The following is an 11,913-nucleotide window of genomic DNA, read 5'->3' as shown; positions in this document are numbered from 1 at the left end:
CACACACAAACATCCAGAAACACACAGGACATTTGGTTTGCCTATCTGTGCCGGACAAGTGCTTTGAGGGTAAAATAGGCACAAACGTGTTCCCTAAAAAAGAGGCAGCGTTTTGAGCTCATGCCGGGCACAACCGTGCCACCCAGAATTGGCAGAAATGCTGCCAGTGAGAAACTTTTTTATTATGGATAATAATTTGTATCCCTCTATGGGAGAGCTGGAGCCTACATGCTCATCCCGCCACCTGCTGCGGCTGGTGGGACATGGGAACCTCGGCTGCCCGGCTGTTAAATCCCCCCAGGGGTGGGGACTCGACCCCTTCCCTGGGCAGCCCCTTCCAGTGCTTGACAGCCCTTGCAGGGAAGAAATTCTTCCAAATTTTCCAACCTCACCCTGCCCTGGCACAACTTGAGGCTGTTTCCTCTTGTCCTCAAAAATATTCTTCCTACAAGCTTTTTGAAAACAACTGGATTATTTTCTCTAGTTTTGAGGGGAGGAGGAGGAAGAAGGTGGCAGCTCCTCCACAGGTCTCCATACCCCACCCCACCCCACCCCCATCTGCCCTCTGAAAGCAAGGGAAGGGAAAGAAAAATTGGAAATAATTCTTTTTCCTCATTTTTCAAATTCTGTTTCCCTTTTAAATTTCAGATACGGGTGGGAAACATTGCTGCTTTCTGTGGATAAAGAGGAGGGAGCTCGACATCTGTCAAAGTCATGATACTATGTGAGACTTGACCAAATCGGTAAAAAATTAACAGAAAACATATTTTCCACTTGACAAAAAAAGAGCCCCAAAACTCTAAGGTGTCTTAAGAACATGCTGTATTTTCAGGGAAAATATTTAATTGGATTTTTATAAGATCTGTTGAAAGGCACTTGCTTCAAATGCTGTTTTGTCTTTGCTGTTACAATTTAAATTTCCTGACATAACAAATAAAAAAAAGAAATTTGCATTTTTTCCTCCCTTTTTGCTTTGCAGTACAAGGTAATTTTTAGAAACCTGTACTTTCAGTATCAACTTTTTTTGCTATATATTTTGGGGGGATCCCCAAGGGTGAAGATATGGGGGGTGAGGGTGGAATTGGGGTATCTTGAACCTCTCTGGCAGCTGCCTGCGGGATGTTGTGAAATCCCAGGGGACACAACCGTTTGCTTTTCTGGTTCTTGTCCTCAATACGAACCCCAAAGCCCTGCTCTCACTGCAGGTCACCTAACCCTGGCTAAAACAGAAAACCCTTATGCATGGGGACGGCAGCCGGCGAGCCGGCCCTACAGCTGCGGGGTACAAATCAACCGCTGGTAAATTAAAGTTTCATGCACCGGGGAAGGTAAATGCAAGCTCTTCAAATCCTTACCCCTCACCAGAGAGGAGAGTAAGAACATAATTATTGCTAATTTTTTTTTTTTAATTTATTGCTAATTTTTTTTAATCCGACCGACCGAGCCACCATTGAGCCCAACGCTTCCCATCGGCATCACTAAACGTAACCCTTTCCCCGGAACGCAACTTTACACCCCGACTGTATTGTGGAAGGATTGCACGGGCTACAGGCCCACAAAACTTGCTCAAAGACATTTAGGAAGCTGGAAAAAGGGCTGAGAGTGAAAATCATCTTCTCGGCCCCCAAAGAAAGCTTTTTTCCTCGGGATCAGCCTTGATGCCGCAGCCTTGTGCCGCAACGCAAGAGGGCAGGGACCGAAACTCTACCTGCCTCGCAATTTTTTTTTTCCCTCCCCTGGTGGGTTTAAGGCTGGATCTCTACAGTACCTGAGAAAAGGCTTTTGCCTGTTGGTTTTTTTCTTTTTTCTTTTTTCCCCCCAGTTCCCTCCATATCACTAAAGCAAACGCACGTGCGCACGCCCCTGTCTTTAAGAGAGCGCTGGTTACTTCGTCCTTCTCCTTCCCCCCCGCCCCAAATTTTCAAGGAGAACATACAGCTCATGAAAATTTAATGCCATATGTAACAAAGCAAAATGAATATTTAATTGGGGCTTTTATGTGAAACCAGATAACAAAACCAGTTACCAAAAAAAAAAAAGAAAAAAATTAAGCCCCTCTAATGTTTGATAAAAACTGGTACTGAAGCAGTTAAGCTATTGGCAACAAGCGGCTCCTAATAAACACTCAGCTAATTCTGTAGGAAAAGCACTAATTAGAAAAGCAATAATAATCGGTGTAATTGCTCTAAATTACCCTCCTCACAGAGAAGTGTGTTTGGATACTGAAACGCAGCTGCTCCTGCTCCATCCAGGCGCTCGCAGCCAAGGATGCTCCGCTTTTCTCTGCTGCCCTCTCCAGGTCCAGGGAAGTGGAAGAGCTGCCGCCTCTCCCATCCCAGGGAAAACCAGGGGGACCTCCAACACCCTGGGCACCCTTAGGTGTCCCAACCTCCTTGGGCTTAGCTTGGGATCGCTGACAGCATCACTTGGATGTTGTTGGCTCTGGAAAACACAACGTCGGGCTGCAGAACTGGGATTGGGGTGGCTGAGGAGACGTGAGGAGGGTTGGTAGGTCCCTCTAGACACCCAGCTGCTGATTTATCTGCCCAAATAGAAATAATGAAGTGGTTTAGACACATTAGACAGGTCAGGGTTGCTTTGACATTGCTTATAGCATTTTAAGTCCACATGCTGAAACAGTTGGGGGGCTTGGAGCAAGAACCAGAAAGCAACATCGCTCCTTGAGGCTTGCCACCCTCTCCCCACATCTCCTCAACAAGGGCACCCATGGACACCCAGAAGCATGGAAAGGGTGAAACCCATGGCTCTTAGATACCAAAACACAGCAGAGAGCCCAGAACTCAGCTCTCGATGCCAAACCTGGAATATTAACCCCTGTCTGACACAGGTGGTGCCTGGAGGAGCGGTGCGTGGAAGGGCACACAAGGACCAAACCAGCCCTTCCTCTGCAAGAGCTTCGTGGCGTTTTATTTTAAAACTCACGGTTAGGAAGGTGAGGACACTGAAGACGCTGTGGTTTTTACTGTTTGGATTACAGTTAGATTTTGGACATTAGGAGCCCCCAAATACTCCCCTGTGCTGTACGCAGAGCACTGAAATTATTAACGTAACGCCGCTCTCTTGCACGATACTTTTGATTATTGGCAAATTTGTTTACACTAACTTGAGTACTAATGAACAGAACAACAAACTTCCATTGACTGCGTGTCTGTACCAGCCAGCGAGGTCACGCTGGGGTTGATAACCAGCATTTTCAGAGCAGTAAATTACCTCCCCATGCACTAAGGAGAAGCTAAAAGACAAGCTCAGAGTGACTGGAGAAGGCCAGAGTACAGCAGGGGCTTTAGCCCAATCTCACTGTTTTCCCTCAGCTGGGAAGCCGAGCTCTTCCTTCACCAAAAACCCTAAATCAGCTGCAGATGGAGAAGCCCTGCAGTTAGTTCCCAACCTACACGCCTGCTGCACAAGTCAAAACCACCCTTGACTTGGTGCTTTGGTGCCATGGGTGCTTTGAAGACAATCCCATCGGCATCCTATGGTGCCTCCTCCCTGGTCTCCCCTGCTTTCACAGCACAGATTAGACTAATGCAACGATACTTAAAGTGTAATGCAGTGACATGCAACTATTACCTGATAAAATAGAAATATTCACCTCTTGGAGCATTCTGCAACCTTCACCAGGGAGCTTTGCCTTTCTTGGTGCCAGGTTGGTGACTGCAAGATCAGGGCACCCCGTCCCCGGGTGACCGTGGTGCAGCTTCCAGGTCAGGTTAGCCACAACCAGACCAAAGCCGAATCCTTGTTCGGTGATGCCAGCCTGGCCAGCACCACGGAAAACAGCCCTGAAAATTTATTCTCTGCTGGTTGTGGTCTGAATATGGATTTTGCGCTGCAAAGGCCGCACATCATGCTGTGTTCATGCACACTTTGCTCATATTGCATAGACCTTACCGGCAGCGGAGTTTGGCCTCTATTACATAAAGTTAATTTTTTAACACTACGTTATTTTATGGTTTGAGCAGCTTTCCCAAATAAATCCGCATCAGCTCTGCATGCTGCAAGGTCCTCAATAAAGAAAAGGCTGGATGGACGTCCTTGGGGTTGGGGTTTTCCAGGATGGTGTGGCAAAGCCCTGGCCAGCTTGGCTGAAACCATCATTGAGTTTCCCCTTCGGAGCCTGAATCAATGGACGGCAGACATGCGGGGACAACTCCAAAATGTTTTGCAAAACTGGCCCCAAACGGCATGGTATCTTGCTTCACTTCACTTCCAGCAGCTCCCGTGGCTGTAGAAGAGATGGTCTTTTTTTTTTTTTTATTTAATTTCACTAAACTTGATGGAATCGTTACAAAGGAAATTATTCCAGGAACGCAGTAAAATGGTCAGAGCTGGTCCCCAGATTTTCTTCTTTAAGCAGAAACCTAAAGCAGCGCCTTGGAGAGTCAATCCCCTCCTGAGCTTGGTTTAATCCCCTTGCGTCGGCGATGCTACTCATGCTGCACCGCAGCCTCAGAAAGCGGACAGTCACGCTCCAAGTTTTCCTGTGTAATTACATTTAAATCCTCGTTGCTTCCATGCATGCTTCAGTGTTATTTATATTGGTTTAACGATCCATTAAACAAATACTGTACTTTGGGAAGTGCTACTTTGCTTGTGAACGGGTGCAGTTTCGCCAGTGTTCAGCTGGAAGAGGACTACAGGGCAGAGCTGGCTTGGAGTAGGGGGCTTGGGGCTTTTGGCAATAGTAACGTAACCCTTTCTGGTTTTGTGTATTTAAAAAAGATATTTTGAGGACATTCAGAAGGTTTTTTTGTTTGTTTTAAAAAGATCTTTCTGTAGGAACCCAAATTAATTGCTACCTGATTGGAATCAATAGGGGATTGATTCCTACTTGGTAGGATTTACTTAACTGGAGCCCAATCCTGCAAACGCTTCCAGAACTTTGGTGCTGCAGAGAGGTTCAAGGCAAGGAAGCACATCCCATGAGCCGACCTCAACTTTCCCATCGCAGACACTGCGCGCCCAGCCATGCACACTGAAGCATGTCCCGTGATGACCGTGTGTTTGGCCAAGAAGTGGTGAGCAGCCTGATTCTCAGCTGTCCTCAGCCCTCAGCTGGCCATGGGGTGGGCAAGAGCCCACAAATGCCCTCCCAGAAAATTGGAGCTGCACCAGGACCTTGGGAATGGCGAGCAACAGGTTTATCCAAAGAGGGTCTTGGCAGGCAAGAAGCACAAGGAAGGAAATCCCAGTACAAGGGAAGAGATGGGATTTGAGCTGCTTCCCTTCAAAGGCAGATTTCAGCTAGGTCAGCAATGGGATGTATCGGGCACAGAGGCGCCTTGCAAGTCCATCACTTCAGCCCACTATTAATTGAATTAATTTTTAAAAATTTTTAAATGGTCTTCAGGTAGGGAGTTGAGCTTACTTTATCCTTTTAGTGTGCTGCACTCATTAGGTGAGCCCCAGCACAAGGGAGGAAGGTGAAAAGCAACCAGAAGGTAGAGGTGGGCAGAGACCAGCCCATGGCAAAGAGGTGGACAGGGAGGATTTGGGGACATCAGGGAGACCACAAGGACCTCCCCCAGCCCTGGCAGCATTTGGGGCCGTGAGACCCCACAAGTGCTAGCCACAGCTCAGGTCTGCAGGAAGAGGAGGAGGAGGATGGGGTTTTGTTCCACCTAATTAGTGTGGCCGGATCCGCCTGAAACGCGTGCCGGCGCTTTCTGTGCCTATTCATCCTTTACTCCTTTCCAAAGTGGGCTCTTGTGTCTTAAGACCTGTCTTATTGTGTTTGGTCTGGCAGAGTGGAAAATTTAATTTTAAACTAATTAGTTTCTAAGTTGCTGAATAACCTCAGATTACCGGGCATCACCTTTCCCAAAGGGGGAGAACAACATAACTCACCTGTATCCAACACTTGACACTGCTGGAGTCAAGAGCTGAGAAACAAAGGATCCCCAATTGCATATTGTCTTGGCTCAAAGGTCAAGAGCCGTTTATGACAAAAGTCTAATTAATAGTTTATTACCTGTAACTGACCATAGTCTCTTTTGTTAACATTTAATATTATTAGCTAAAGGTTTGCTTTGAATGCAGAATAAGGTTATCTTTGAAATCAATTTGTCCAGCTTGCCTTGGTCTTCAAACCAGGCTGCCGTCCAGCCCGCCGCTGCCACATTCCCCGAGCGTGGGCCTATTGGTGTCAGCAGCTTTTCACCCGACACCAAATCATTGACGCGCTGTTGCTCTGATTACTTGGTCACTGAAAGGTCACATGGATATAAATACTGTTTTCCAATTATTTTCATAAATGGGCCAGCAATCATGCAAAGATCAGCCAGCTCTTCAAAGCTAACAGCAGTGATCACCCCCTAAATTTAGTATTCCAAGTTCATATAACATCTGGGTTACTCTACCAGCATGCAACAATTTTCAAAAGATTACATTGGGGTTTTTTCCTTCTCGGTTTTTTTTTTTCCCTTTGGTCCTTTGAAAGGCATCAAAAGGAGAGCCCAGACGTTGGGGTGTGGACACAGCTCCTGCCTTTGGGGTGACAACAAGCCTCCACCCCGTGATTGGTTTTGGAAGAGGCTTTGGGGGGAGGTGGCACCCCCTTTTCATGGCGCTAGCCCAAAGCATCCTCCTCTCTCCTGGCTGATGTTCGGCACTGATTGCAACGGTGGGGACATCCTAAGGGGATTTGGGGAGGGAAGGGGCAGGAGCAGCGTGGCACCCAGTGGGTCCTTTCTACCTTCCTTACGTCTCTGTGAAGTAATTTAAGAGTTTAAGGCACTTACAGACGAGCGTTATATATAAGGGTCGGTGGAGATACTGCCAATTCCCATGTGAGACCTCCTGCTGTTGTGGCAGCAGGTTGTGCAGGAAGCCAGGTGGGAAGGGGCTGGGCAGTCCCTGCCCCAGAGACCTGTCCTATGCTAAAAAAACCTCCAACCTCCCCATTGCTGCCTAAGTGACATTTCTGTAGGTGGGATCTGCACGGAGAGAAAAGTTATTCCAAGCAGTTATTCTGTGCTCTCCCTCCCTCCTCCTTTTTCACATAACTTCACTTGACTCCTGGCCACAATATCTATTTGCTGAGTGCTGAATATGCCACAAGGTCCCAGCCACAACAGTGATCACTGCAGATTTTTCCATTTGCTGGCAATTAAAAAGATAACATAACTGGGAGTATAATAGCAAAAAGTTTTAATAAGTCTGAAAGTTTAATTGGGGAGTCAAACTTTTTTCAACTGGAGCATTTAGAAGTATATTTTTCCCCAACAGAGTTAAATTCAAAATAAAAATTAAAAAAAATAAATAGTTATTTTGCTTCGAGAGTGCTCCTTTGAGATATTCCCTAAAGCTTTTCTTAAATCCCCCTCCTCTGACCTGAGCAGTTTGGCAGAACAGATGCTAAAAATCAAAGAATTGGGGTCATCCATCAAGAGTTTCAGTCCAGAAAGTTACCCCAGGTTTCCTCTAATGCAACATGCCGTGGATGGCTGCCTCTCCATGGCACATGGGAAGACTCATGTCCTTGACCGTTCCGGCGAGCTCTGGGACAATGCTGCTGGTACGGACAGTAAATGCCATTTGTGCTCTGCAGAAAGGTTCTTCCTCCAAATGGTGGTCGCTGGTGGGTCTCACCCTTTTCCCCAAGATGTGCTTTGGTACCAAGACTTCTCCTGCTATCGACAACTTCTATCCCTTGTAAAACAGCTCCCCAGTTTTGCTTCAGGAGCTCTCACCCTTGGACACCCCATGGTAAGCTCCCAAATTCCCCATTACATCCATCCATGTCCCATTCTCGCTCTCCTCCTGGCACCTCTGGCCGCCACCAGACACAGTGCCCATGGCTGGATCCAGCACCACTCACAAGAGGCATCCACAGACACCCAGCCTGAAGCCATGCCATCACAGCCCTCACTGCCCAGTTTTCGGAGGTGCCTCCACATGGAAGAAGCGATCCTCCAAGAGCACTGGCCACTTCATGCTGCTCATCGCATCATGACATCCCCAAAAGTGGTACCCAAACCCTGCGTGGCCTTTTCCTCTCCGGGAGGGCACAGAATTGCTGTTGGTGAGCTCTGCCTGGGGACAGGAGACATCATCTTTCACCGTGGGAAGGCCACACCACCAAACCACGCTCCGTATTTCAGAAAACCCCAGTGCACATTCGGCATGGGACAGCCAGCCAGGCTGGCCGCCACTCACCCATTCCCGGTTCTCTGCTGCCATCAGGTGGATGTTTGAGTTTATTCAAATTAAAGCTGCAAAACCCCAGTGCGTTTTCCCTGGGTTTAACCATCTTGGCCACGGACAGTAGACTCCCTGGCCTTTAGTCATGCGGGCAAAGCCATGGGAGCCTTGAGATATGGAAAGATCCCTGACACTTTCCCCTTTCCCAGGAACAAGCTGATTTTGGACACCACAAGGAGCTGGGCAAGACCCAACAGGCAGCACTGTTGGGTCTTGGTCTCATTTTTAAGTAGTGGTCTGGGTCCAACCCCACCTGGGAGACTGGCATTTTTCATTGCTCCCCTTAGCCAGCATCTCCCTTGCAAATCCCACCCCAGGGAGTGGCAAGATGTTAAGCAGTGGCAGGATTTAGCACTAGCACCCACCTTGGCATGACCCCAGGGCCAGGAGATTTCCTACACATCCTTGTTCAGGAGTCAGCAGCCTCCAGATGCCCAAGACAACACAGGGCAGGGTTCGTGTTGAGCAAGGTGCCACAGCGTTTTGGAGATCTTCTGGTGCTGAATGCACTGGAAGCAAAGTTGCTGGCAGAGAAAGAAAAGCAACACGCATCTTAATTTCCCAGCCAGATTTGCTGAGATAATCATCCAGCAGCTAAAAGCTGCCACAGACAAGGTCTGCTCCTACCTAATACCACAAATGCATCTTCTTCATGGTGTGCCCTCCCACACAACTTCTGAGAATTGCTTCAAACTGCAGCATTTGTACAGGGTTCTGGCATTGTTTCGCACCTCGCGTGGCAAGCAGTAACTAATTTAAATGTGTAAATCATTCTTTTCCACACCATGGCAGCAGCACCAAAAGCCCAGAGTATTATCTCAGTACTGAAATTCGGACAGGTAGCACACTTGTACCAAAAAACTTTGGTAGCTCGATGGAGCAGTCAACCAACCTGATACTGCCAAGACCCAAGATGCTGCCAATAGTTCGGTGCTAATGCAATACGATGGGAAGCGTTGCCTCTAACCCAGGCCAATGTGCTATTTTTGTACAGAAGGTAGCGACAGCAATCCTGACTTGTTCACTCCATCCCCCACAGGGCTATGCTAAACAAGAGCTAGATGTGCTGCTTCCCCAACACCACTGAGCAGGCACCTCTGGTGCTTTAGTCCTGGATCTTCCATCGCATTGCAATACCTTCCATCACAGAGTAAGTCCCCAAGGAGTGTTTTTCCTGCCGATCGCATCTCCTCTTGCCAGACTGCAGGCTCGCTCCCTGGCTGGCCAGTAGACACTGGTTCACCAGTGGTGGACCAAAAAGAAGAGAAATATCAGGCTCACCTTGCAGCGGGGTAGTGGTGTGGGGATCTTCCTTCTAGGTGGCCCTAGCACCAGTGGTGGACCAAAAAGAAGAGAAATATCAAGCTCACCTTGCAGCGGGGTAGTGGTGCGGGGATCTTCCTTCTAGGTGGCCCTAGTGATGATTCTTGGTCTCAAGACAAACAGTATCATAGAATCATAGAATGTTTTGGGTTGGAGGGGACCACTAGAGGTCATCGAGTCCAACCCCCCTGCAGTCAGCAGGGACACCGCCAACTAGATCAGGTTGCTCAGAGCCCCATCCAACCTGGCCTTGAATGTTTCCAGGGATGGGGCCTCCACTACCTCTCTGGGCAACCTGTTCCAGTGGTTTACCACCCTCATTGTAAAGAATTTTTTCCTTATATCTAGCCTAAACCTACCCCGATTTAGTTTAAAACCATTACCCCTTGTCCTAACGCAGCTGGCCCTACTAAAAAGGTTTTCCCCCTCTTTCCTATAGGCCCCCTTTAGGTACTGAAAGGCCGCAATCAGGTCTCCCCGCAGCCTTCTTTTCTCTAGACTGAACAAGCCCAACTCTCTCAGCCTGTCCTCATAGGAGAGGTGCTCCAGCCCTCGGATCATTTTAGTAGCCCTCTTCTGGACCCGCTCCAACACTTCCATGTCCTTCTTGTGCTGAGGGCTCCAGAGCTGGACGCAGTACTCTAGGTGAGGTCTCACCAGAGCTGAGTAGAGGGGCAGAATTACCTCCCTCGACCTGCTGGCCACGCTCCTCCTGATGCAGCCCAGAGTACGGTTGGCCTTCTGGGCTGCCAGGGCACATTGCCGGCTCATGTCCAGCTTTTTATCCACCAGCACCCCCAAGTCCCTCTCGGCAGGGCTGCTCTCAATCCTTTCTCCCCCCAGGCTGTATTGATACTGGGGGTTACCTACAAGATCCTACAAGGCTGAGCATCCTCTGTTGAACGTGACCTAAACTGGCGAGGTTTAGGCCATGGGAGGGGAGAGCCTGGACTGACGGCAGCACAGATACAACTGTGCAAACTGAAAAACCCCAGGAGACATTTTTCAAGTGAGGCAGAAAAAGCACAAAGCAGCAAATCGAGATCTTGAGGAAGGTATCTTAATTTTTCCCCAGTAGATTTTGATCATCTACAAGTTGTGAAGCACTTCTCTTCCTGTCTTGGTGGAAAGGGGCAGCAGGAAAGCAAAGTGACCATGGTGGAGGAGCCAGCACTGCTCCTTAAAGCACCAGCATCTGCTGAGCCCCAAGCAGAGCAAGGCAAAGGCAACAGGAGAGAGAAAGAGAGAAGCAGCCACAGAAGCTGGCTCCTACTTTCCGGGTATACAAAGTGCTCGTGGCCTGAAAGTTCTTCTGCCGGCTCTTATTTTTCCTCTGCCCCTAAAGCAAATAGGACGCTCAGGCGTTGACAAAAGACTATCAGCTAAAAGCAAGGTTAAAAAAGCAGTAATTCAGCCAGTTAACTGCCGTCGTTGTTCCTTCCTATCTCTGCATTCTTGATAAACAAATTCATAACAAGATTTTACTGCTCCGTTCCCTGGAGCGGTCTATTAGTCTGTCGTTCAACATGCACTACCAGTCAACGCCGAGCTCCCACAATACAATATCCCTTCAGATCATCTCCTTTGCATGCACTATGATGTAATTATGCTAATTATCCAGCCAGCTTTAATATCCTCATCTTTTCCAGGAGGTTTATGATCAAACCTGTTCCTTTAATTTACTTTCCCTGCCATCGGAGCCAGGGTGGTTTGATGCGCTCCGCCACGCGTACGTGTCTCGTACGGCTTGTCAAGGCCACGGGGAGCTTAGACATAACTTTGTCCCAGCTGACAAGAATTTTAAAAATCACTTCTCCTAACTAGCATTTAGCCAATGTCTGATGGCTTCTCCCATCTATAACATTACGCCGATAATGCCTGTGCATTTCAAGGTTTCATCTTTTATATTTTTTTTTTTTTTTGCAGCGTAGTAAATTTCCCAGGAAACCTTCACATATTTACCCTTCCACTTGCAATGAAAGCCCTGCCCTTTAGGTTACACAGTTTCCCACGGCATTCTCCTAGAGAAGCTCATGGCTTAGACAGGTGCACTCTTTGCTGGGTAAAGAACCATCTGGATGGCCAAGCCCAGAGGGTTGTGGTGAATGGAGTTAAATCCAGCTGGTGGCTTGTCACAACTGGTGTCCTGCAGGGCTCAGTTCTAGGGCTGGTCTTGTTTAATATCTTTATCAACAACCTGGATGAGGGGATTGAGCATACCCTCGATAAGTTTGCAGATGACACTAAGCTGGGTGGGAGTGTGGATCTGCTGGGGGGGAGGAGGGTTCTGCAGAGGGACCTGGCCAGGCTGGAGCCATGGGCCCAGCCCAATTGGGTGAGGGTCAACAAGGCCAAGGGCCGGGTCCT

Source organism: Egretta garzetta, unplaced genomic scaffold (genome assembly GCF_000687185.1).
Source record: "Egretta garzetta isolate BGI_Z169 unplaced genomic scaffold, ASM68718v1 scaffold179, whole genome shotgun sequence".
Classification (NCBI taxonomy): Eukaryota; Metazoa; Chordata; class Aves; order Pelecaniformes; family Ardeidae; genus Egretta; species Egretta garzetta.
The sequence above is the reverse complement of the archived record's forward strand: the minus strand, read 5'-3'. Positions refer to the sequence as shown.